This window comes from Pteropus medius, unplaced genomic scaffold, assembly GCF_902729225.1.
Source record: "Pteropus medius unplaced genomic scaffold, Ma_sr-lr_union100, whole genome shotgun sequence".
Taxonomy (NCBI): Eukaryota; Metazoa; Chordata; class Mammalia; order Chiroptera; family Pteropodidae; genus Pteropus; species Pteropus medius.
Genome location: NW_024355205.1, coordinates 12,670,324 through 12,697,383, shown reverse-complemented (window position 1 = coordinate 12,697,383; position 27,060 = coordinate 12,670,324). Strand labels below are relative to the sequence as shown.

The window sequence follows — 27,060 nt, the reverse complement described above, 5'->3', positions numbered from 1 at the left end:
TTTCCAAACATATAACCAAGAGTTAAGGAAGCAGTATGCTTAATGATAAGTTTGAACTAGCAATCACTTTTAAGGACATATTACATTTTAACTTTAGATTTGTCTGTAGGTGAAAATCGAATTATAACAGCAGTTTATAATATAAGCTGTATATGTTCCAAGGCACAAGTGATTTTGGAGAGGGTTTCAAATCTATAGTAAATGCTGCTACTAATTGCTCAGTTGAATTTTTTAATATATATATATTTTCCCAAATCTCATTGTAATTCTGTCTTCTTCCACTTCATGGAAAACTTTGGCAATTTACTATGTTGAAAAGCAGCTGGGATGTATTTCTAATTGATGATGTGTTATTTTATATTTCTTACTTGACTATCAACATTTTTCATTCTCTTCAGCATTTTCCTCTAGCGTCTCCTGTCTTACTGAACTAGATAGATGGTGATGCTTTTGCGTAAATGTAGGCGGTATTTCCATCTCTTCTCTGCTTCCTTCCATCAGACTACAGATTCGTGCAGGGCTCATGCCAGATAACATGTATGTGGCACTTAAACATTAACAAAGTATAGTCACATATACTATATCAGCTGATTATTAAGACATCAGTCCTGTTGGATGGACAGTATCACTACCTTCATTTGGCAGGGGGGGAAACTGATGAACAGATGTTCCAGAAGACCTCAAATTTAAGGTGTCTGAGTCAACCTCAGTATCTTCCCATAATATCTCTATATTCTCCTGGATTCCTAATTTGGTTAAAGCAGGCCTATTTACCAGTTACTCAAGTTTAACTCTCAATGATTTCTTCTCCCTTACTTCACATGTCCAGTCAGTCACCAAGGTCTCTTGGATTCTGTATCTCCCTCTGAGGCCCCTGACCATCTCATTCTTCCCCTGCTCCCGAGAAAGCCTCATCTCTCAGCTGGGTAATGCCAGAGCGTTCCGTCTGCTCCCCTGACTTCCAGGTTGCCCATTTAGTCCTTCGCATTGCCTCAAACCCAGATCTTTTCATGCAGTCTTGTTTTAAATTGTTTAGTGGCTCTCCACAGGGCGCACTCCAAAGGGCTGCAAAGCTCTTCAGTCTGCCTCAGCCTACCAGCGCCTACTGTTCTGCTTCCTGCTGTAGGTGCATTTATCATGCACTTGTCTATGTATCTACTGTTCCCTCAGAATGCGGTTTCACTCCTTGATCCCCTCTACCCAAGAACCACACCCATCTGACTCACCTGAGGGCCACGTCATCTAAAATAGCGCTTCTCTAATCTAAAGATACATGAGAATGACTGGGATCTCCTTAAAAGCATTTTCTGATTCAGTAGGTCTTGGATAAGGCACGAGATTCTGCACTTTAACAAACTGATTGGTGATAGGGTATTGCTGGTTGGTGGACCGCGCTTTGAGCAGCAAGAGTCCAGAACTGTCCTGTCCAATAGAACTTCCTGTGATGATGAAAATGCTCTCGGTTTTTCAGTACCATAGGCACTAATCGCTTGTAGCTACTGAGCACTTGAAATGCAGCTAATGAGACTGAGGAACTGAAATTTTAATTTCACTTAATTCAAATTTCAGTAGCCACATGCTGGCTAAGAAGCCACCATGTTGAACAGTGCGGATCTATTTATAATCCCTTTTCATCCTTCAAAACTCAGTTCTAACATGGCTTAACCTCAGGACAACTACATAATTTGTGGAGAACAGTGCAAAATGAAAATACAGGGCCCTTGTTAAAAATTATTAGTAATTTCAAGACAGCAGCAGCAGAGCATTAAACAAAGCACAAGTCCCCTCCAAGTACAGGGCCCCTGTGTGACTGCATGGTTCCCACGCCCATGAAGATGGTCCTGCTTAGATTGGTAGAAAAATCGAAACAGTATATGAACAGGTACTTTGCGGAAGAGAAAATCTGCATGGTCAATAAATATCTGAAAAGATGTACATTTTCATAGGAATCAGGGAAATTAAAGCTGCAATGAGATATAATCCATAATGTTACATAAACTTAATTGATAAAACAGTGGCAGGGTTAACATGCTAAATCTTTTGTTGTCATTTCAACAGTTTTCAGAGCATCTCCACCAGGAGTTGATTCTGTTGCACTTCCTTATCCATAAGCAGCAACTCCTTATCCATTAAACTTTTATCATAAGATCGCAGCAATTCAGTCACGTCTTCAGGTTCCACTTTTAATTCTAGTGCTCTTGCTATTTCCACCACATCTGCAGTTACTTCCTCCACCGAAGTCTTGGACTCCTCAAAGTCATCCATGAGGGTTGAAATCAACTTCTTCCAAACTTTTGTTAATATTGATATTGTGACCTATTCCCATGAATCACAAATGTTCTTAATGGCATCTGTAATGGTGAACTTTTTCCAGAAGGTTTTTCAATGGACTTTGCCCAGATCCATTAGAGAAATCACCACCTATGGCAGCAATAGTTTTATGAAATGTATTTCTTAAATAAGACTTGAAAGTCAAAATTACTCCTTGATCCATGGGCTATAGAATGGATATCATGTTAGTAGGCATAGAAACAACATTAATCCTGGTTGTACCTCTCCATCAGAGCTCTTGGGTGACCAGGTACATGGTCAGTAAGCAATAATATTTTTAAAAGAATCTTTTTTTATGAGCAGTAGGTTTTACCAGTACACTTAAAATATTCAGTAAGCCATGTCGTGAGTAGCTGTGCTATATTCCAAGCTTTGTTCTTCCATTTATAGAACACAGGCAGAGTAGATTCAGCATAATTCTTAAGGGCCCCAGGATTTTCAGAATGATAGGTGAGCATTGACTTCAACTTAAAGTCACCAGCTGCATTAGCCCCTAACAAGAGTCAACCTGTCCTTTGAAGCTTTGGAGTCAGGCACTGACTTCTCTATAAATCCCTAAATGTCATCTTCTTCCAATATAAGGCTGTTTCTGCTACATTGAAAAATTTGTTGTTAGTGTACCGCCTTTATGAACTATCTTATCTAGATCTTCTAGATAACTTGCTGCAGCTTCTACTTCAGCACCTGCTGCTTCATCTTGCACTTTTATGTTGTAGAGACAGCTTTTTTCTTTAAAAAAAAAAAACCTCAGGAACCAACCTCTGCTAGCTTTCAACTTCTGTGCTTTTTCACTTCTCTCAGCCTTGTAGAATTGGAGAGCATTGGGGCCTTGCTCTAGATTAGGCTTTGACTTCAGGGAATGTTGTAACTGGTTCGATCATCTATCCAGACCACTAAAACTTTCTCCATATCAGTGATAAGGCTATTTTGTTTTCTTATCATTCGTATGTTCACTAGAGTAGCACTTTCAATTTCCTTCAGAAACTTTTCCTTTGCTAATGGATTGGTGCAAGAGGCCTAGCTTTCGGCCTATCTCAATTTTTGACATACCTTCCTCACTAAGCTTAATCATGTCTAGTTTTTGATTTAAAGTGAGAGATGTGGGATTCTTCCTTTCACTTGAACACTTAGAGGCCACTGTGGGTTATTAACTGACCCAGTTTCAATGTTGATATGTCTCAGGGAATAGGGAGGCCTGAGGAGAGGGAGGGAGATGGAGGAACAGCCAGTTCGTGGAGTAGTTGGAACACAACACTTATTAAGTTCGCTGTCTTAGATGGGCACAGTTCATGGCGCCACAAAACGATTACAAAAGTAACATCAAAGATCACTGATCAAAGAGCACCATAATAAATATAATAATAAAGAAAAAGTTTGAAATATTGCAAGAATTACTAAAATGCAACAGATATGAAGTGAGCAAATGCTGTTGGAAACATGATTGCTTGACACAAGGTTGCCACAAACCTTTAATTAGAAAGAGACACAGTATCTGTGAAGTACAATATTGTGAAGCATAATAAAACAAAGTATGTCTGTAATAAAGATTAAAAAGCAGAAATTAATGATTGGAAAAGGAAAAAATAAATGAACCAGTAAGTAAATCTTTGGAAAAAGTAAACTAGTTCTTTGGGGGGAAAAAATAGCTACCAGCTAACCAAATCAAAAAAGAAAAAGAAAACAGAAAAAATGTACAAAATAAGAAATCACAAGGAGGATATAAGCTTTGAAACAGAAGAAAATTTTAAATGTTTAGGAGACAACTTTGCATAACCATGCAAATACATTTGAAAGCCTAGTCGAAATAAATAATTCTTTCTGAAAATAAAAATTTCCAAAATTGTCCCTAGGAGAGATAATATTTAAACAAATCAATTTGCATAGAAAAAATAGAGAATGAACTAAATGCTCTTCTACTGAAACTAGTTGAATAAATGATAGTACATCCAAACAATGGAATGCTATGCAGAAAAGATCTCTATGAACTGATGATGGAGTGTTTCCAAGGAACAGTAAATGAAAAACAGCAAGGTGTTAAAGAGTGTGTATAATATAAACCTTTTTGTAAGAAAAGGGGGGGAATTAAGACTGTATACATTTGCTTTTTGTTTAAAAAAAAAAAAATAAAGGAAGGGTAAACCAGAATCTAATGAAATGTCGAAAACAAATGAATGCAACTTTTCTGAGCTTATCTCCTCATAGGTTTTGCATATTAAATCAACAAAAATTTTAAAAACAACCCCTCATGCTGAACACAAATAGCCACAAATTAACCTAACTAATGAAACTATCAAATTGATATCATAACTACTCAGAAAAATAAATAAATAATTCAGCTAACTGGAGCACAGTACTCCCTTAATAGAATGTATTTTAAATACAAAAATAATTGCAAAGAATTAAGGAATCTTATGACTATAACCTAAATAAAACTAAGAGGCCACTTATTTCTCAGAAAATTCACTTTCCTGACATTTCTACCGAGGACATACATAGGAATTATGTCAATTGTGTGACATAGTCAAGTGATTTGATACTTGCCAAGAGTGATTGTGCCATTTCACATTCCCACGAGAAATGTATGAAAGACAAGTGCCTCATAATCTTTGCCAGCATTGTGTCCTGGAAACTTGGCAAATGGAAGATGATATAGATAAAATTAAGCCTGGTGAGTCTAATGTGACTGACCTTCTTGGGCAATTTGATTACAGCTGGTTTGACTTTGGATAGATGAGGCTTTCTATGGCTTTCTGGCAAAAGATGGTTGCATTGGGCAATCAGGTTGGCAAATTTCCTGTTTGGGATGTAGAAGCGGAAGGTCTTCATAAAGCCAAATGTACAACACTAACACCATAAACGTGATGCTCTCTGACGAGCTAGCTTTAACAGGAGAGCAGCATTCTTACAGCCGGCCCTGATGATGCTCGTATTTGGTCCTGGGACCAACTTTGATAAAATACTTTTTCCTAATCAAAAATAGTGTGTTTTCTGTGTACAATGGAATTAATATATCTTGCTAGTAGGGGCACATGGAACCTTAGAGTCACCTTTCAGCATTCAATCAGGCTGAGCCGAATGCAGTGCTGTTTACCTTGTTTCCACGCTTTGTACTGTCTCCTGCTCAGATTCCACTGCTTTCAATAAAAATTTATTTTCAATTAAAAAAAAAGAGCTTCCAAGTTAATGAACATGTGGGGATTTGGGGAGAGATGTGTACCTGGAGAGGGCATGGAAGCTCCGCACCCAATCTCCGTACCTTGCCTTATGCGTCTCTTCCTTCTGGCTATTCTTGGGTTCATATAATAAAATAAAGCAGTAAAAAAAAAAAAAAAAAAAGAATTGCAAAGAAATATTGACCTTTCCTATGTAGGTTTGCTTTTTTCTAATGATATCAATGAAGAAATTCTGAAATTATTTTGTAAGCATTATAGGTCAGAAAAAATTGTTGGAAACCAGAAGGGTTTTTTTTTTTTCTCACTCTGAGATAAGGACAATACCCATTAGCATAGAAATTTAGGAAGAGCCATGTTTTAAAAAAATTGATTTGATTTGATTTGAATTGGAGGTAGTGGTATTAACTCATGGTTCCTTAAAATTTTTTTCTAGCTTTGTCTCCTGAAAAAGCCTGGAAAGAGTAACATTCCGGTAACACTGGGCCTATTTAGTATGTGGGTGCTGGTTTCTAAGTACTCTTCTGCACGGAAAGGATCCCAAGTTCTTTGGAGAAATGGCTGATTCCAAGTCTGGGATATGGGAAGTACACAGTGAGTTGGAAACACCTTGTGCACAAACGTAAAGAAGTGCTCAAAACTAATGATGCGTAAAAGGATCCAGGAGCTAGCTTAAAGTTGCTCCCCTTGGCTAAATTTGTGATAAGTTGAACAGCAAAAAGAATAATGATGGTAGTGGACTACATTATCTTGACTCAGAAAAGAACCCATGAGCCCATAGAAACACTCAGAATAAAGGTGGTGATAGAGGTAAGCTTTCTTCTTTCAAAGCCTGCTGGCTAATAAATGTAGAAAAAAGTATAAAATTAGAAAAATCACTGTTATGCAACAACCATTGTAATAATTCAGGCAAGGATCATCAATGGATGGTAAAATTATTGGGTGAAAGAGTTTTGGGTATTGCTGGGCGATAGGATATTCAGACACTATCATGTATCACCCAACAGATTATTTATTAATTACAATGTAGTACACACACACACCTCAGAACGTGTTTTGAGATTGTACCATGATCTTTATAAACCTTTAGTAGACCAGAAATGGAAGATCTTCAACAGTAATATTCATTGGAAGAAGGGACTTCTATTTGTCTTTGGATATGATGTTTTGGAACGCTCCTACTTCTAGAGGCACAAAAGTATTGTTCCTGAGGGAAACTAAGGCTTCTCAGGTTGAGAAGCTTATCCAAGTACTTTATTCTGTAATGTAAATCTGGTATGTCTTGTCACAGAGTGGTATTTTAGCAAAGCTAAGACTCTGCAGAATTGTATCTTCCACAGGAGAGGATTATTTTCCGTACTTGGATTTAGATTGTACTCTATTTAGTTTTTATAGCTAGTGATGTGTATGTGCTCTTTGTGAAGTATTGCACAGAGAATCAGGAGCAGGACCCCTAAAGCTGCAGGAGAGATGCACGCACCTGATCCTTCTCCAGGACTTTGAAGAAATGACCCGGACTTGGTCCAGTTAGTGCAGAGTGGATAGTGGATATACTCCCTGAGATTCCATAACCCAGAATATGCTAATATGTCATAATCCTCCTAAAGGTTGGGAGGGGGTAGAACTCAGGATAATCATAGCCCTGGGAGTTAGGTTGGGGATTCTTTTGAAGGGAAACCCAATTCTCCTGCCAATAATCTTCCCGAATAGTAGGTATAAATGACTGAGGTGCAAAACTTGCCCGTGGAGGAGAGGCAGGAAGTAGAGAGGAAGGAGAACTTTTTCCTGGTTTGGGTCCTCATTGAGGGTTTGGTGTGAACCTTGAGGCATTGGAAGCTTAAAAGGGAGGCAGTCAAGGCAGGGTCCCACTGAAGGGTGGCACCAGAGATGCCACTTCTAAGAGCAGTTGGAAATGACTACCTACATGATGCTTCCCTGCCAGCCTGTGTCAGCTATGCTGAGGATTAAGGGAAGGGCCTGCCCCAGGTAGAGGTAAAGGGCCAAGCACTACCTCTCCCCTGAGGCCAAAGCTCAGATAGCAGGGATAGACTCAGTTACCAAAGATACAAAAATATTTTCCAGAGGGCAGAGGTCATCAGGCATAAATTCTATATGTTGATTAATTAATAAAGTGTTTACGCATTCGTCCTTGCTTGTCTCCCCCTTATAATATGTCCACAGCCTTCCATCAATAATACTGAAGCCCCAATGATTTTTAAAACAATATTTTTTCGTAAGTTTACAACTATCTTATTCGGTGGCAAAACTTGACTAGAACTTATATGAGATTATTTATATTCTTTATTTATCTCACTTGATTTTTAAATATTTATATGATTTGCAGCAGAAAATTTGATATGAACTCTGCTTCAGAGTTCTCTTGGCATGCTACATGACATGGGCCCCGTAAATCTGAAAATCAAAAATCTGAAAACGTTTGAATTCCCAAACCTGTCTGGTGACAAAGGATGAGGACTTAGATCTAAATAAGGGATTTGTAGCTGTATTAACTTTCATCCAAGCTGCCTCAGTGCCCTTTCCTTTTCATTCTTGGAAATAAATGCCATCTGCCCCGACTCCCCCGCCCCCCCGCCACTTGCTTTAAGACAGAACCTGCAGACTGGTGTGTACCACTAGGTTGCAGATATTGCCTGGTCCACACTGGTGTAAAATACTTGAATGTGTTGCCAATAGTTAAAACTCAGGAGGTTACACATAAAAGTCTAAATTTCTAATGTCTCTTGGGAAATTGGAAAGCTAGCAATATTAAGTCTGCATTCTGGCTGATCAAAAAGTTTCTGGAACTGAACATCAGCTGCTTTGTTTAGATAGGACAATTGTCCTCTATTTGCCACCGTTTCCACCACTCCCAAGTAAGCTATCAACTATGATGTGAGGCTGAAGTTAGTAACCTAGAAATCCACCTTCCTTCAAGTCAGTAATTATTTTAGTGAGGGTGGGGGTGGAAAGGGGTGGAAACCTCACTTTATTTATTTTTATTATCCCTCTAGACACTGTGGGCATTTTAGTTTTCAATCCCTGCTGTCTCCCCAAGTCAAAGCTTTTCCCTCAAAAAATTCCTGGCAACCCCATGTGGGTCACCAGCCTAGCTGGAGCTCTGACCAGCAATGGCCTTAAGTTGACTTTGGCTCTGGACAGAGCCCAAGACATTTTTCTGTACCAGGCTCAAGCCTCTCTTGCCTCACTCCTTGCCCATTCCCTCCTCCAGGTCTGGGAAATCTTTCCAAGAGCTGGCTATCTTCATTTAAGCCCTTTCCAGTAAGTGCATTTCTTTCTTACTGCCCTGTAGCTTTTTAACCTGTGCCCGCTGGTGCTATTTTCACTGTTTCACACCGTGGTTCTGGCCCTGGCAGGTAGGGTATGACCTGGCTGCAGAATAAATGACCCTCTCCTGTGTTCTGGCTTTGATGAGATGCCCTTGTTCTGATCCTGCTAAGTGATTTTCTATTTTTCTTTGTGTTTCCAACCCCTGCCTAGTTACCTATAGTTATTTATTCATTCATTCATTCATTCATTCATTCATTCATTTATATAACTCTGGAGCTGGCACTTTTGTGAACTCCACCACATATCTCATCCGGAAGGACCCAAGGCCTTCATCCTGACACATGGTAGGAAAAGAGCACTGAGTGAGGAGCCGGGAGATCTGGCCTCTACTCCCAGCTCCACCCTCATTTGTCGAAAGTCCATGGATGAATCACTTTCCCCTCTGGCTCTTGGATTTCGCAGTTGTAAAATGAGGCGATTGCAGAGTAGATGTCCTCAATATCCCTTTTATCCTGCTTAATAGGCACCCTCCTCCAGGGGATAAAACATGTTTGATTTATTTGTGTGAGGTCCCCCTTTTTTCCTGTTGGTCTTGGTTGGGGGACCTTGATAGAAGAAAACATTCACCCCCTTATTTGGTGCCTGAGGAATCTCTCACTGTAATAGTATAAAGTATGTCCAGGCATACTTCATCTTATTTTACATGGCTTTATTGCACTTCGCAGTTGTTGTTTTGTTTTGTTTTTTTTTTCCTTCCACAAATTGAAAGCAAAACCTTCCCCAAGAGCCTTCCCCAAGAGCCTTCCCCAGCAAAACGATTACAGCTTGTTTTATTGAGGTGGTCTGCAACCAAGCACGCAGTATCTCTGTTTGCTGGTACTCCTGAGCTGGCCTCGCTCCTGGGCGCTGACATAGAGCCTGAATAAGACCAGATCCATCATGAGGGGACAGGGAGCAGTGCGGGACCCAGACCTTGAGATCCTGGGCAGGTAAGTGCTCTGGAGAGGAACAGATGGAAATAGACGTAATTTAATTTCATCACTGCCTTCTATCCTTCCTGCTGGGTCGTCTGCTCCCGTTCTTGAAGTCAGCTGTTAACCTCCTCCTGGCAGGCCTCATTTCTCATGGGCAAGGGCAAGGGCGAGGACCTTGGGTCAGACTTCGTTTGAATCAGGGCTTAACCACCTTACCTCTCCTAGTCTGAAAAATGGGGCAATTAAAGTGCTTTTTGCATAAGGCTGTCAGGATTAAATGAGATAATGCATATAAAGCTCTGCACAGAGCCTGGCACATAATAAACATCCAAAGAGTGTTTATCATCCTTAGTGCGTTTTATTCCCCAAGAGCCTCTCGGCTTCTCAGTGAAAAATTATGTTCCATCTCAGGAGTATGCAAAAAATTTTTTTCTTTTTTCTCAAAAGTTAGCTTTTGAAGAGCACTCTTCATTTAATTCCTGGCCTTTGCCCTCCTAGTTTCCACTGACAGCCTGAGTAGATACTTATGGCCGTATCTAATGAAAACACAATTAAAAGCCACTACTAGAGCACTAAACCTGGAAGAATCAATTCTAAACTAAAAGGCCACAGCTTTTATTACCTTCACATGCAGCCCCTAATGTAAGATATTCTTAAGGATCCACTTTCTATAAAAGAAGAACATTTCAGTGATCATGACATTTTCATTCCTTTAAAATTTTGGTTTTCTAGGACAGCAAATGGGTTTGTTTTACTGATGCCAGTGGGGATTTTTCTGGATTCGTATTTTTTTCAATTACACATGCAATGCTTTAATTCGTTTTGGCAAAACACCTCAAATAATGCAAATAAAATGGAAGAGTGAATGCCTTTCTTGTCACCATTCCTTCCCCTGCGTCCCCACCCCACTTTGCCACCCCCAACGCCAAAATTCCACTGCCCTTCTAGGAGAAACCAATACTGCCAGCCTGCTATGTGGCTTTCTGAGTCCCCGCTCCACTCCCCCTAAGCCATTTGAGAGTTGGCTTCCTACAAGTATATAAATGAGTGTGAGTTAGACTTAAAGACTTGCTTCTAACCAATAGAATAGGGTAAAGGTGATGGCATGTCACTTCCAAGCTTAGGTTACAAAAAGACTGGACTTTTTCTTGTTCTCTTTCTCTCTAAGACCAGCTCTGGGGGATGCAAACTGCCACTTTGTGAGTAGCCCCATGGAGAAGCCATGTCAAAAAAAATGTGTTGATCTCTGCTTGACAGCCAATTAGGACCTGAGATCTGAAAACAGCTACAAGAGTGAGAGAAGCACATCCACCCCCACTCCAGCCCCGAGATAATCATAGCTGTGATCAACACCTTGGCTATAACTTTCTAAGAGCCTCTAAGCTGCACCCGATTCCTGACCCACAGTGGGCAGACAGTAAATGTTTGGTGTTTTATGCTGCTAAATTCTGGAATAATTTGTTATGTATCAATAGATGTGATGGTTTATTTTATGTGTCAATTTAACTGGGCCATGGTGTACCTATTGGTTCTACTTAACTGGAGAACCCAGACTAATATAGAATTTGGTACCAAAACAGAGAGTCGCGGTCCCATAATCAATGTCCAGAATTGAGCCCATTTACAAATCTAGAACCCCTTGAATGAAGGGGAGGCCAGGTCCCCTTGGGGAAAGCCCCTGATACATTGCCCAAATTTTATACTGTTAATCTTTCTCTCAGCCTTCCTCCAATAGACTGATGGTTTTTACCACAGTAATTGTGCATTGGGGAAAAGAGAATAATTAGATCGTTCAGGGACTACTGAACACTGGCTCTTAACTGACACTAATTCCAGGAGGTTCAAAATGTCACTATGGTCCACCAGTCAGAGTAGAGGCTTATGATTAACTGAGTTTTAGCTCAGGTCTGTCTCATAATGGGCCCAGTGAATCCCTGAACCTATCCCGTGGTTATTTCTCTAGTTCCGAAATGCATAATTAGAATAAATATCCTTAACAGCTAGCAGAACTCCCATATTGGTTTCTTGACCTGTGGAGTGAGGGCTATTACAGTGGGAAAGTACAAGTGGAAGCCACTAAAAGTGCCTCTACCTAGGAAAGTAGTAAACCAAAAGCAATGCCACATTCCTGGAGGGATTGCAGAGAAGAGTGCCACCATCAAGGACTTGAAAGGAGTGGTGACTCCCACCACTTTCCCATTCAACTTGTCTATTTGGCCTGTGTACATAGATCTTGGAGAATAACAATGGACTATTGTATGCCTAACCAGGTTGTAATTCCAATTGTAGCTATTGTATCAGATGAGGTTTCATTGCTTGAGCAAATTAACACATTCCCTACTACTTGATAAGCCACCATTGATCTGGCAGCAATTTTATGTCTCACAGTCTTGGTTTCATTCCAGAAAATGATATTGAGGATAAAATAGAAATTTTCTCATTCTTCTAGTTTTTGAACCAGTTTTTCTTACTGCTGACTTTTTATAGGTAGCTGAGATATGTATAATATACATGTCCACTGCTGATGAAAATAGAAATCCGGATCTCGTACCCACTTTGGCTGTTGGATTCCATCTTTTCCAGGAACTAGCCTTTCTTTCCACTTGTCTTATCCCTCCTCTGTCTCATTCTCATGTTCAATCCATGCCATCCTTTGATCACAATGGGAATGCTTCTGTTCTAGCAACTTGACCCCACTCTCTTGGCCACAGTGATATATTCAGGGCACCTGAATCAGAGCTGGGACAATCAGAGCCCTTCTATAGGCTTTTGGAATTTAGACTAAGAAATTCTAGGTTTATTTTCCCTGGGTTTTGGAACAGAGGAGATGGAAACTCAGAAGATGTTAGTATGTATTTTCCACCTTGTGAACCTAGAAGTTAGCAAAGCTACTGTGTAGTAAGAGAGGAAAAAATAGATTCGGAGACTGATGGAAAGTTAAAAGCTGGGTAGGAAGATGTCCTGGCCTGGTCACATCTTAACTTTGGGCCATTTGAATCACCTCTACTTCCTTATGATAAATTTTCTTTCTTGTTCATTTCAGCTAGTTACAGATTGTTTCTGTTGCTTGTCAGAAAAGTGTTAAAATCAATATGGTGTTTTCTACATGAAAATTTGCGGAATTTCTTTCTTTAGTAATTTTTTTTGTTGAATTGTTGTTGTAAAGCCAGGAAAGGACTTTCCTCAGAGAAATTTCTTCCTGTTTCTTTCTACCTTAGATGTACATTTTAGTATCTTAATCTCCCTTCCTTTTTTTTCTCTTGCTAGAGTCAATATTATATGTGTTTCTGTGAAGGGGTATGCAAGGGGTTGCAGCAAAATCTGAAAGGCTGATGATCTGGACCCTATACATTCTCTAAGTAAAACTCTCTTCCAGGGCAAAAGTCCTCAAAGAGGAGAAACATCTGGGGATTGAATCCTAATTTTTAGCAGGATGGACAGAAAAGGCAAAGGGAAAGAAAAATCCAGATTAATAGTGGGGTGAAGGCAGGAGGGAACAGTTAGGAAATTTCAAAAATATAAGCTGGGTCATATTCTTGACTACTTTGAAAAACATCAAAACAAGAGAATTCTAATTATAAGGTTCGGATATAAAGTTATCAAAATTTAGATAGAAAGTTAAACTCTACAAAGTTATCTAAAACATCTCTTTTCTAAAAGCTCAGGAAAACTACTTTGATATAATAATTAAGATAATAATTGAGCGACAGAAAGATGAAGATAAAATTTCATCAAAGTTAAAGAAAGACAATAATATTCCTGTAGATGATGAAAACATGCCCCAAAGGCATTCCCATAAAGCAGATTAAAAACTATAATATTTTAAAACAAGCTAGAAGACAGAAAGAAAATTATATAACAAATGAAAGAACAAATAAAGCAGAATTTATTTAAGGCGATAGAACTCATAAAGAATTAAAATAATGAGGAAATGGAGAACTGAAAAGCAAAACTAGAAAGAATGTAAAATAATGCCTTGATGGAAGATGAAAAGAAAGGAAATTTTAAAAATCACAAAGGAAGATAAGAGAGACAAAAAGGACGCAAGAAACTATAAAACAGGCAGAGAAGATCCAACATACGTATGATAGGAATATCTGAAGAAAACTCTGACAAAGGAAAAAACCTGAAATCTATAATCTGAGAAACTGAATAAAATTAGAATTGAAATGAAATATTGAGAGAGTCCTTGGTTTATCTAATAAAATTGACCCAGAATGACCATCAGTGAGATATAGTCTGGCGAAATTATTGGTCTTCTAAGGAAAGAAAATAATCTTTTAGGCACTTAGAGAAAAAGCCCAAGTCCCTTGTACAGGAAAGAAAGTAATATTGTCTTTAAACTTTTCAACATCAACACTTTATGCTTGAAGAAAACTGAGAAATATATTTAAGATATTTAGAGAAAGAAAATATGAGGCAAGAATTTTACATCTATACAAGCTGTCATCAACATGCAAGAACTCAGGGAATAGTATTCTTTATGAACCCACTGGAGTAGGGAATTCAGAGAAGCAAAATACTTATGACAAAATGACTGATGATAGGTATGTAATTCCTGAATGGCTGCATGCTCTGACAATGTGGATATAGTACAATTGCAAAAAAAGGCCAGAATAAAGAGAGTATATGCAAAATAATTTGTAACACTTTCCAGTAAGAACATTGGTAGTATTGTTTTTGGCTCCTACTTAGTAAAGGTGAGTTTCTCTAAGGATAATAACTGCAATGGATTAAAACACATCAAATATATTTAAATCCATGGTTTCTTCCTGATACAAAAATTGGTCATCACTGGAGGATGCTAGGGAATCAACCCTTTATTTTGAAAACTGGTAAATAAAAGCATTTATCATGCCTTTCCTATATAAATTGTAACTCTAGGTAACCAAATAGTAAACGATATGAAGTTTCTCTTTATGGAAATAGTCCATCAAATGACTGAAGAAAGAATAGAATTTGAATATCAACATTTTTTGACAGTCCCTAATGAATTATTGAAACTAAACATTGAATGTCAATGACCGTTAGCATCACAGACTGGTAAACGGATATTTAATTCCTGGAAGAACACAACACCATCTATAAAGTAGTATTATCCCCGACCCTCCATCCCCCCCTCCAAAAATTAATGATCAAAGCTGAATGTGAATCATCCTGGAGATACAGGAAGGTACTTTATGTTGCAGCCTGCAATCCAATTGCTGGCTGCTCTATTTTTGAGTTTGGAAAAATCTAACTGCTTCTATGTTCTAAATAGTTGGTGGCTGTAAAGCAGTAGCCTTACTGAAGAACGTGCCCTAACCATTTTCCTAGTACGTTCTTCTAAGAATCTTCAACTAGAAAATAGGAGCAAACTCAGCAGCAAAGGTCAGATTAAGAGTGCCATCTTCCAAATGGTCTGAGGCTAGCTATGGGTGAGAGGGATGTAGAATGGAGAAGGCAGTAAATAAATCATAAGCATATACATTAAAAATTATGTCTGGATAAAGTATTTGGCTGTGGTTCTCTCAGTAGACTTGAAGCCTATTAAGTTTGGGGATAACCACATTGCCAACAAATGTCTAAATTATTTAACACAACAGTTTCTGAACTTCAACCCTTAAAATAATCCCATACCTCAAATCTGCACCCACCATGAAGTCAGCTGCAAAAGTTGTACCTCCCCAGGAAAGACATTCTCCCAAATCACACCTTGAATGAAATCTTGAAAGAAAACCAAGAAAATCTTCCTGGCATAATTTATGGAATTTTTTCATTGAGATATTTGATCTACTTTAAATTTATTTTGGGAAAAGGAATGAGGTCTCAACTCCATCTATTGCATAGTTCTTTTCTCCACTAATTTTTGAAATACTACCTTCATAATATATTAAATGTTCATATGTATTTGGGTCTATTTCTGGATTCTTTTCTGTTTCATTTATCTATTTATGTAGCACTACTAAATTTAAAAATGGTACTACAAGGGTGCTTTATTAGTGCATTTAATACATGGAAGTTACTGAAAACCTAAGCATCTGGAATTACAGAAATCAAGAAGCTCGAAGACATAGGAGATCTTTCTAGAATTCTGCCCTTAACTCTACCCTGGACTCAACTCTAACAATTCATGTTCTGGGTGACTTTTAGTTAGTCCAAAATTTCAAATTCCTTGGATGATCTGACTGGCTCAGCTTAGGCTGGGTATCAATCCCAGATTCAGTCATCTATTTTTGGAGGGACAAGTTTGTTTATTACAGACATGACTACTGGGTGCCAACTCTGTGTTATCAATGAAAGTTTCCAAAGAAGCATAAAATGTTGTGAACTGAACAATATTCCAAAAACTGTCTACTCCACTGTGTCCACCCACTCATCTTACATCTGAAGCTTTCCTATCTCTGCGTGATATAACTTTTCCACACAGAATTGCAGCCACCCCTTTCCAATAGGAGATGATGCAAATCGAGTCCTCGTATTGATCTAGAGGCAATGTTATAGGATCAAACAGCTGTCAGCCAAAGATTTCCTAGAGCACACTTACTCTTCCAGTTCAGCCAAAATATCCTTCATGTACTCTACAACCCATGAATTAGCTGGAAAATTTAATCGCCACTAACACATCCTAAATAACAGTGGTTTTCAAACTGGGGTACAAGTACATTTAGAGGTATATAATAACATCCCAAAGGATACTCCAGCATAGACAATTTTGAGGGAATCAATGTTCAAATCCTCAGCTTCAATATGGAGTATTTCTTCTGATCAGTCTGCCTGAGATGTGTTTGAGTGAGAAGACTTTCCTCTCTCTGCTTTCCCATCTCCTCTTTTACAATAGACTTTACTTACTTTACAAGCATATTGTTCCCCCATCACAGATCTTACATGGTGCATTTACCAAGGTGTAAAACCCCGAGAGGACCAAACAACGAACTATTTTAGGCCATTGGTGCTGGAGAAGCTATCTTTAATCACGGCATGATAAGAAAGGTTTTGTGTCTTTTACTGTCTAATGCATTTTTCAGTTGGGAGTGAAGCAAGACATTAGAAACAGGTGTATTGGCAAGTGGCACAGCAGGAGAAATGACAGTTTTCCTTCAATGACAGTCTTTTTTATCCCCTGACTCTTGTAAAAGGAGTATTCCTTATGTGGGAGGGTTCGTTGAAAACATAGTAAAGATCATTGGCAGGAAATGGGAATTCTGGCACCTTATCACACCCAGGCGACAAACCATAACAAGGCTCTGCGACCTGCAAACTTGGATACTCGAGATTTGACGTGACCAATCTGAGAAACACCCATGTGCTTAGAAGTAAGCTCTCTCATTTGCACTATGCTTGGTTAGCTTGGTGGTTTCTTCCAAGTACTTGTATCTTGACGTATGTGTCAGTTGCATGTTTTTCAAACCTTTGAAAGGAAGCTAAAAATTTTATTTTTACTTCCAAGAAACAAATCAATATTATATCTTCAAAGAAAAGAAATGGACATTGAGGGTGAGTTAGTGTTTTACCTTTTGTTGACCACTTATTTAGACTGGTACGAGAATCATTTCATTAACTTTTTTTTCCCCTCACTTCCTCTTTGATCAGGTTTTTATTCAAAATGATCTGTCCAAAGTGATTTGACCTTTATGGAATAAACAAATTTAAGTTTATGCCACAGGCTTCTTTTTTTCTATGGTGGGTTTCTTTTCTGCGGAATTCTTCTCAGCTGCTGGTTTCTGGGTAGCTGCGGGCTTTTTTTCCCACCAAAGAATTCTTCTGCTTCAAAACGCCAACAGTGTTCTTTCCTTTCTTCCCTACCACAGGCCTCTTACCTGGAACCCCTTTCTCATCTGATTTGGCTTCTGGCACTGCTGCTGCTTTATCCACCCGGAGCTTGTGATTCTCGGCTTGGCGAACAGTGGTGTTCTGGTGCGTGGTCTTTGCATATGGGTTTAGCTTCAACATGATTCTCAGGTTTTCCGTGCATTCTTCTTCAGGCCTCTGTGATGAATCTTCTTGTACGGTGCTCGGAGGCTTCTTTGGGTCTCTGGGTTTTTCAAGGTTCTACTTAGGTCTGTATTGAACATCTTGTATGTGGGAAGGTTGTAGTTACTCTTGAGGAAGCCAGCTTTGCAGCAAGTGCCATACAGATCATCTAACATGCAGAAAGCACTTTCAGTTTAAATGCAGAAATGGCCCGCATGCCTACCAGAAACAAATTTCAAAATGTTCAGTCTGCTTACATTAAGCAGAGTAATTCCAGGGATGTTTCTGAAGGCTTTGATGATACCATTGTCTTCATTATAGGTGATGCAAGGTCCCCTGCTCTGGGTATGATGACGTTTTCTTACTTTGCCCTTGCCAGCTCTCTTTCACTGAGAGCCATAGACCTTTTTGATATCATTCCAGGCCTTAAGTTTCTTAAGAAGCAAAACAGCTGCCTTGATCTTGTTATAGCCTTCAGCTTTATCTTCAATCATCAAAGGAAGCTCAGGAACTTCCTCAATATGATGACCTCTAGACATGAGCAGCACTGGTAAGGCCGAGGCAGCCAGACGAGAGCAGATGGCATATTGCATCTGTGTTGTGTTCTTCACTCTGGGGTAACAACCGTGCCAGGTTTTGCTTGGTGCAAACGTGCGGCCCTCATGACACATATTTCCAAAAACACTCTGGCCAGAATGATGAGTCCTACCACTTCGAACTCTGGGAATTTGGGCCACAGCTCTACCGGAACCCCAAGACTCGGCACTGGTATGATGACCTGCTAATTCGCTGACAGCATAGGGCTGCCTATTGTTTTTTGCCAGTTGATGTGAACGAAGTTCATAATATCTGGTTAAATGGGAGCCTTGAACACAGCAGGCAAAGTAACATTTTTGCCAGATGACTTCCCCTTTTCAGAGTACACTGATGTCAGTGGATGAGCACATGTCACGGCAAAGAGAAGGCCACATTCCTCTCAACTGGTGGCTCCCACAGGAAAAGGTCATTTTCATTAACTTTTAATAAGAGTATTTTTTATGTCAAATCCATATCTATTTTTCTTTGAAGCAAAGGCTACTGCTGGCTGTCACTCATTAAATCTGCTCATTTATTCCTAAAATATACTAATTAGATTTATATCAACTAACAGGAATATGTTTTGAATTTTACAGAAGTAGTGCATTTAGCAGCAATCACTGAAATGCTTTCTTTAGATCTTTTTTACTAGTAACACAATACCTTCTTTTATTTTGTTGTTAATTTGCACAAAATGGATTAAACTGTACTCTTAGATACCATAGTTATGTTACCCAAATGCAATCAAAACGTAATGCACCATATTAAATATTTTATTTGATTAAGATTAGTTCTTCTTTTGTAGATGATAATTTGCTGTTCTAATTCTGTCAAATGCATAATTACAAACTTTACCATTTTCGGTGATCAAATAAAATTGCAGATAGATAGATAGGTAGATAGATAGATAGATAGATAGATAATCTACATACATATCTAGTCTCCATACATATCATATCATATTAGTATTCATCTCTTTGTCCATCTGGTACTGTTTTAAGGTACTCTGAGACTATCAAATATTGAAATTTGGTATGAATATTGTCAGTAGTCAATGGTAAAAAAATCATAATGTGAAACTTCCAATTTTATGTGTTGTTTTTAAACCATTTCTGCCCAATTTTAGCTTGAAAAATAAGGTATTTCCCAATAAAATAGATATAATTAATTGTCACTTATTAAGTATTAGTTAAACTTTTTAGGTATGTTTTCCAGAAATGAAAAGTAAATAACTCTAAAAATTGGATATAAAAATTCCTTTGTAAGCCAAGTGTTTTCTACTTCTTTGCTTACTATAAAATTGAAGGAGGACCTAATTATGTTGTCAGTTATTAGATTCTTTAAAACATTTTTGGTGATAGATATCATATGATTTAAAAAAAATAACTCAAAAGTAATTCAAAAAACCCAAATGATACCACTAGAACAAAACTCCATCTATTCCCATCTACTTACTTATATAAATAAGATTTCTCAGGAATGAAATCTGTAAAAATTTAAAAATTGGAATATAACTAATGCTATACCCTGTCTCATTCTACTAATGAGTATTATTCATTCATAAGTTCATAAGCTTTATATTTTTAAAAGCTCTGTTTGATTCAGTAAGAAATGAATATGTAATCAATTTTTTATTTTTATACTTATTCTTTTTCATCAAAATATTTTTAATATATGTTGTTTTTATCATTTGTGTTTACATAATGATTGTAAGGTTGAATCAATCTAGAAGTCTTTTTTTATCCTTAGGGTCTTATATTTACAGAGAATCTAAAAACACCAATTTCAATGTATTTACCTATTTTTGTTAAAGTATGAGAGAATGGTAAATAAAAGACACTTAGCCATAAAAATATAATACACTGCGATAAATTTTGTGAAGGAAGTAGAGTGTAAATCTGAGTTTAAAGAGAAAAAATGATGTAAAACTTTTGACTGTTAAAAAAGAATTTTTCATATGTTTTTAAATGAATGCTGGTAGTTTTCAAACTGCTGTATTTCTAAGTCTATTGAGTTTATTTAAAAGAATGATATATTTTATTTTTAAATGTCAATATTTATAATAAATCACAAATTATAACTATTGAAGCTTATGCTGAAAAAGCTTTGGTTACTTAAAATTGTACAACAGAGTTTTTCAGAAATTTCTTTGGGGAATTACTGGCAAAGAAGTTCAAAGACTACTGCTATAAACAGCAACATGGAAAAAGGAAGAGGAAAGAGATTAAAGATTTTTGTTTAAATTATGCTAATTCTTAAAAATAATAGAAGAGTTTTAATTATTCAATCATCTGGCATACATTCACTTACCAAGCAGAAGTCTGAAGTCTGAAAGCATCTTTCTTCCCTTTAGATGCACGACCCAGAAATTGAACCCATCACTTTTGGTACGGCCACCCACTAAAACTTAACTCATAGCCATAGGCAGCCATGAGAGAGGCTGGAAATGTAAATCTTATTCTGATGGCCATTTGCCCAACTAAGACAATGCAGTAGAGGCCCTGTTTTCATTTTTACAACTGGTCATGGAACTTTAGTTTGGTATTAATGATTTCCCTTCTTTATCCGTTCCATTGTTCTGTCCGTAAAGTCAGAGTACATGATAAGAACGATAAGGAGCATTACATCACTGCTTCACATTTTTTTGCCATTAAATAAATTCCTGTTTGGAGCCAATAAGGACTAAGGAAGAATGATGGTGTCTAGGATATTCATTAAGTACACAGATGTTAGTGCTGGCAGAAGAGTGATGAGTAGGGGAAGCCTATTCAAGTGCGGAATTAAGCATCTATTCTTGTTATGGTGTGCATGATGAAAGGGGTCAGATAAAATCATTCTGGCAACAGGTAGCTAGCTGTCCGAACCCTAGAGGTATGGTACCATCCTGGTGCTAGAGTTTGCTAACCTGCTGGAAAATAGATACTCAACAGTGGCGGAGTTGGCCTTTGTGAGGGAAAAATCCCTTACTGAGCTCATGCGTATACCATGACTACAAGCAGCTCTTGGTATTTTGTTCATTAGAAGGCACAGCCAGCACGTTGAGGAAGAAGGATGACTGACATTCACAGAAACAGTTGTCCTGTACATGTGATTATTAAGAGCCTTCCCCTCCCACCCACTGTAGGCTCGTGTGATAAGTTAAATGGGATATGGATTAGTCAGTGAATCTGTGGTAAAATCAGTTAACAGTGGGTTAATACAGAAGTTTAACTCTCCTATAATAGTTTAAACATAAGCAATCTCAGGTTAATACAGTATCGGGGATCCAGGTTCATTCTATCTTATGGCTCTGCTGTCTCTTGAATATTGCATGCTTTCATGCTTATGGTGGAAAAGACTCATCACTACATTCTCATGCCAGACAGAAGTCTGACGTCTGAAAAAGAGAGAGTGAATACTAACTCCCTTCGCTTTCAAGGCATGACCCAAAAGTTGAGTCCATCACTTCCTTCTACTTTGTATCCATTAAACCTTAGTTCAGAGCTGTAAATAGCTGCAAGGCAGGCTGGAAAATTCAGTTCTTCAGTTATTTCAAGGGCTCACTTATCGCATGTGGCTCATAGCTATTCTACTGAACAGTACAGACAGAATATTTACATCCCTTGTAGAAAGTGACATTGAACAGTGCTGCTTTGGATCAAACCACCAGTTTATAGGATGTATGAAAGCTAGAACAAATTAAATTAAATGATGCCTTAAGAAACTACCCAGCCCAATTCTGAATCTGGGGCATTCGATGTGACAAGTGACCAATTTTTTCAATAAGTAAATGATATATAAAAAGGGTTTTAAGAGACATAACAATCAAATGTGATGAGTAATTTTGGATCTTAATTTGAACAAATCAACTATGAAAAGGACAATTTGAGATAGGAAAATATGAATATAGATAGCATATTATGATATGGGATTGTTAACTTTTAAAGATACAATAATGGCATAGTGTATAAAATAAAATATTTTTCTGTAACAAAGGGATACTGAAATACATGACATTCGCTTTAAAATATTTAAGCAAAAAACAAAAAGAAAAGAAAGGGTATAGGTGAAATGAGATTGGCAAAACTTTAATAATTGCTGAAGTTGTGTGATAGATACATGAGGATTTATTATTATACCCATAATAAAAATAGAAAAAATAAAGGTGGTAGCTGCTAATAAACCCAACCTGATTATTGCTGTGCAGCAACAAAGCCTCAAGTTGCCAAATCTCTACATTTTTCAAGAAAATTATGTTAATCAATAAATTGCAACTGAGTAAATTTGAAGAGCTAATTGGCTTTTTAAAACAATTCTTGAATCAGGTAGCATCCCATCTAGCAGGTAGAAAGGTACTCCAGAGGTACAAAGTAAAAGGCGTTTATAGGTAGAAGGAAGAAGGGATGAGGAAAAAATCGATTACCTTATCTTCCTTTGGGGATAGAAGGAGTCTATGTGGCAGATGACATCATGGATACTGATTAGAAAATTCCAGACCGACCAGTTAAGACTACATTTCTAGGAAAGGCTGTAACTGCAATTAGGCTAGGTATTAAGTCTGGTGATGTGGGCTTAGCACAAGTGACTTAATTTCGGGCCCGTTGTCTTTTTTTTAATAAGTGAAAACTCCAGAGTTTTTAAAAATACAATCTCTTGGTTTCATAAAACAAAAACAACATGGCCAAACAAAACAAATCTGTGGGCTGTAATTTGTCCATGGGCCATCTGTTTCTGGTTTAGGAAAAACTTATTTTGTTAATTAGGTATTTTCTCCCAAATTTAGAGTGTATTTAAGATTTCAGATAACTCTGGAAACCAGCAGTAATGGTTCAGTGTCAGGACACAGAAATGAGTGACACGTTGCTGCCACCCAGATGGAGCTCTAAGGCTCATCAGGGGAAGGGCATGTAATTAAAGGCTTAGAACACAACATAAGTACACGCAGGTAGGAAGAGGCAGAGATGCAGTGTTAGTCCAGCCATAGTGTTATGGGCTGAACTGTGTCTTCCCCAAATTCATATGTTGACATCTTAACCCCTAATACCTCAAAATGTGACTGTACTTGGAGATAGGAAGTATAAAGTAAATAAATTGAAATGAGTTGTTAGGGTAGACCCTAATCTAACTGATGTCTTTATTAGAAGAGGAGATTAAGACAGACGTTCATGGAGGGAAGACATGCAAAGATGAAGACATGGCAAGAAGGCAGCCATCTGCAAGTCAAGGAGAGACACCTCAGAAGAAACCAAACTGGCCAACACCTTCATCTTGGGCTTCTGGTCTCCAGAATTCAGATAAAATAATTTCTGATGTTTAAGTAACCCAGTCTGTGGTATTTTGTTATGGCAGCTCTTTCAAACTAATATACATGGGAAGCCTTGATTTTGCTTAGAGAAGTCTGTGAGGATTTCATAAAGAAAGTGCTACTCATTATTTGCAATCCAAGTTGTGATTTCCTTGTGTCACTTCAGGAAATTTTTAGGTTCGAGGTGTAGATTCTGCATCTCTCTAGGCAAAATTATCTCTCCTTTGCTTTAATTGCTTTCTATATGTTTATAACTAAAATCTGTTGCTCAATTCTCATTTTTATTCTATATCTGACCATTCTGCTAGCCACTAGACATGTTCACCTAGATGTCTCATAAACTCTAAATGAAAATATCTTCCTCTTTTACATACTTCCCAAACATACTCCTCTTGTCTTCTTGCTTACTAGTTATCATTTGTAAAACAGAGAAATGTGGGACTTTATCTAGATTCTTCCCTCTCCTTTACCTCCACATCTATCTAATCTGTAACTAATTCTAGCTCACCATGCCTCCTAGTAATCCCTTACTGTCTCAGCTCTGCCTCAGTTCAGACTCTCACTATTTCCTCTCTGGATTATTTCTTGGCCTTTTTGGTTTTTCTTTTCCAGTCTTTCTCTATGTTGCCTTGGAGTAATGGAGTAATCTTTAGAAAATGCAAATCTTACAACGTCTCTATTTAAAATCCTCTGGTGATATCTCAACACCCATAGCATAAAAAGAAAAGTCCTATGCCTGGCAAAAACCTTCACCAAGAGGACCCTGCCTACTTTCCTCGGTCTCATTTTCTCACTTCTCCATGTGTACACATCATCATGCCCGACTACTAGGAGTTCCTCAGATAAGCCATTATTCCACATCTCCTTTATGGATCATTCTCTCTTTTTTCTTCCCTGCTCACCTGGGGAGCTCCTGCACATTGTTTTGCAGACTCTGCATAGTTACTTCCATTTATGGAGCCTTCCTCATCTGCACACCGTTCTTGAAGAAGGATGGTAAAGACTAACCAGCACAGGCAGCTGACAAATGCCTATAAACAGCTCTGCTTAACCATGCTCTAAAGCCACCCCAGCACCCCTGGGAAAGGGAGAAGTTTAAGAGCTAATACCATATAAAGGCTGAGATTGGTTTCTGTATGAAGAATCTGCTATTCATCTCTTTTGGGCCCAGCAAGAGAGGAGAAAAAGTCTTTGGAAGCAAGATTTCATTATTTCATGCCTTTTGATTTCTCGCAAAATCATTTCCTTTTTGTTCTTTTACAATATTTTGCAAAACATTTTTAAACATGCTGACTTGTCACAGCAATGAATGTTAAGTTGAACAAAACAGAAATTGAAATCAATTACTTGTCTTTATGTTTCAAGGCACATAAACCTAAACTGGGTTAAACAATGAAGAGAAGTTAATGATTTCTGAATGGTAACTGAAAAATCTGGCGGTAGGCTAGCTTCAGGTGGGCTAGCCTGTGTCAAGAAGTGCTGAGTCTTTGAGGGAGACCACTGCTCTCGCGGAACTCAGGAAAACAGGTAGATCACAGTGACACCAGCTGCAGACTTCGGTGGCTGACAGCTGCATATGCTCTATGGTGCCTCACTGGGAATCAGTTTAAGAAGCAAGGGTCCTGCAACTCTGTCTTACACCATGGAGAATATAGGGGACATGATGTGCTTCCCAGGACTTTGTCTGCACCTCTTGGCCATGGCTTATAGTCACACACCTCTGGTGGACCCGCAGCCCACGTTGGAGAGAGAAATCTGGGAAAAGGTCTGAAAAAGAGTATTTACTTGGGTCATTCAGGCAGACACTGAGTTGGATAAAAAAAGACAGTTTGGACTATGTTGACCAGATTGGAATACAATTCAGTTTTTTCTTCTTAACCATTGGGTTGAGGGCTTATTAAAAAGATCAGATCAATTATGGAGAAATCTTTAAAGGCCATATTTTTACTGAACAGCTGATCATAAAATGAGAAAAATTTGTGACCACACTGTTAACCTTATTTTACCATTAACAAATAATGTATGTTCATTAAGAAGAATTTTCAAAGTTTAAAAAGAGAGGAAAAATATGATAACCAAGCACGATCACTATATTTTTATAAAATACTTTCCAGTGTTTTTTCTATGGGTAGTCAAAATCATATTATGTATATAGGATTTTATTTCTTTCTTGTTTAATATTATATCAAATAACTTTTCTTTGTCTCTCTATATATAATTTAAGTGAGTATATATTACTTCATTAATATTCCATTTCATAATACCCCAGAGTTTACCTAACTAATCTTTTATGCTGTATTATATTCCTTAAGAGGAAAAAGTCAAAAATACATTTATGGTGAAACATACGTAAAAAGAACAAAATAATTTTAATTTTTTCTTATACTATACAGGTCTTTTTCCTGAACTCTATCTTGGTTTATCATGAATCAAGTTGAAACATTGATCCAAAGTATGTAATAAGTTCTTAAAGTGATGTGTCACATACCTCAGCAATGCAGAAATTGTTCATCTGACCAAATTTGGCAGTCAGATCAAAGTGCAGGTGAGAGTTACCTGGTAAATGTAGGCAATGTGTATTCCCAGCTCAGGCCCTCCAGGTTGTTCACTAATTCTTGGACTTAGCATCTTGTCAGTCAGTGGACTGAATATCTGCTCTGGTTTGGTTGTGCAATACTGGCCCAGTCTATACTATAACCTTTCAGACTAACAAGCTCACGGAAAGGATTTGAAAAGACTGAAGAATGCCGGAGCTTTTTTTTTTTTTTTTTAAAGCACGAACGATCTACCCGAATTGCTTTCCATAAATGAATTTTATAAAGAGAAATATGTGTGTATATAATTTTAATGTGAGTAGCATTTCTTAATTTATTACTCAACAGCATTTCCTTCAGTCTGCACTAGCATCAGATCTCTTGCCTGACTCCTCTTCCTTGCCAGAGGTAAAACCAAGTGGAGAAAACAATGAACATTTTTCATTTCTTTAGCCCAAATGACCTGTATCTTGTATTTCACTCAGCTCTGCATAACTAGTTACACAAATGTGCATATAAAAAATAAAATCGAATGAGGAAAGAGTAGGAACATGTAAAACATTATCTTTCCTTTTACTTGATGAAGCAATCAAGCTATTCTGTAGAAATTTCTCATTGTGGTATAAAGCATATATTATTGCATAGGTATTGTGTTACATTGCTGGTTATATACGTATGTTTAACTGCACATACACAAAAAAATAATAGTTATAAGGTACAACAACATGTAAAAACTGTTCTTAAAATTTGTTTCTGGTAACATAGCCTCTATGTTGTATGAAAGCTAAATTTCATGTTAAAGTATTTCATGTTTTAGCACTGACTAAAATATACTTTATTTCTATTCAGGAAGGGATTCCAAAATGAAAATGTCTACATAATGGTTAAATTTTCCTGCAGGTTAGTTCTGATCCAGTATACAGAGTCCAATTATGGGGAGAATGGGAGTT

At 37.7% G+C, this 27,060-nt stretch overlaps 2 pseudogenes; both read right to left on the bottom strand.

Moving 5' to 3' along the window:
- Positions 1-1,877: 1,877 nt before the first annotated feature.
- Positions 1,878-17,048, bottom strand: LOC120598830 (tigger transposable element-derived protein 1-like; annotated as a pseudogene).
- On the bottom strand, positions 16,906-26,204 carry LOC120598829 (60S ribosomal protein L4-like; annotated as a pseudogene).
- Positions 26,205-27,060: the final 856 nt, after the last annotated feature.